This window comes from Pollicipes pollicipes, unplaced genomic scaffold (assembly GCF_011947565.3).
Source record: "Pollicipes pollicipes isolate AB1234 unplaced genomic scaffold, Ppol_2.1 Scaffold_4881;HRSCAF=5763_pilon_pilon_pilon, whole genome shotgun sequence".
Taxonomy (NCBI): domain Eukaryota; kingdom Metazoa; phylum Arthropoda; class Thecostraca; order Pollicipedomorpha; family Pollicipedidae; genus Pollicipes; species Pollicipes pollicipes.
Window position 1 is genome coordinate 25916339 of NW_023596576.1, and position 855 is coordinate 25917193.

Genomic DNA, 855 nt, shown 5'->3' on the forward strand with positions numbered 1-855 from the left:
GACCTCTCCAAACCCAGGCAACTATAGCTTTTTTTTACTTGGGTACCTGTATTGCCGACGGTGGGGAGAGAGCTACGCTGGCTGCAGGGTTCCTGTACTGCCGTGATGGAGAAATGCTGTTAGGTATCAGCCGACGTGGTGACGTCACTGAAAATGGGTTTGCATCCATCGGGGTTCTTTTGGGCCGACTGAAGGCTACAAGGCATTTGCTAGCGATATGATGTCACTGGTATTCGACTGGATATGTGACGTCACTGGTTGTGATGCTTTAGGGCTCTTTTGGGTGCAACGAATGCCGTAAAGCATCACCTGACGATATGTCGTCGCTGGTATTCAATGAAACATCAGGCGCAACAGGCCTTATTCCATCTTTACCTTTCGTACCTGTCTGCTGCAAGAATTTGCGTGCCGAATAAAAGCTTGACCGAATCACCTGAATGTGTGACGTCACTAATCATCACTTGATACGAGTGCACTTAGGCCCTACGGCCGCGGTGTATCATGTTCCGTGAAATATCACCGGGTATCGTGACATCACTGATTTTCGACCAAATATTGGTCGCAACAGGTCATGCTTCATTTTTACCTTCGTACCTGTCTACTGTAAGCACTGGCGTGATGAATAAAAGCTACCAAATCACGTGGGTGTGTGACGTCACTGGTCATGCATTTTTATGGATCTTTGGGGGCCAACTGAGGGCCGTAAAGCATACCCTAATGATGTGACGTCACTGGCATTCGACTGTGTGTGATGTCACTTGTGATCAGATTTTACGGCCTCTTTTGGGCCGACGAAAGGTCATACGACATTAACTGAAGATGTGACGTCACTGGTATCCGAATAAAATTCAGGGG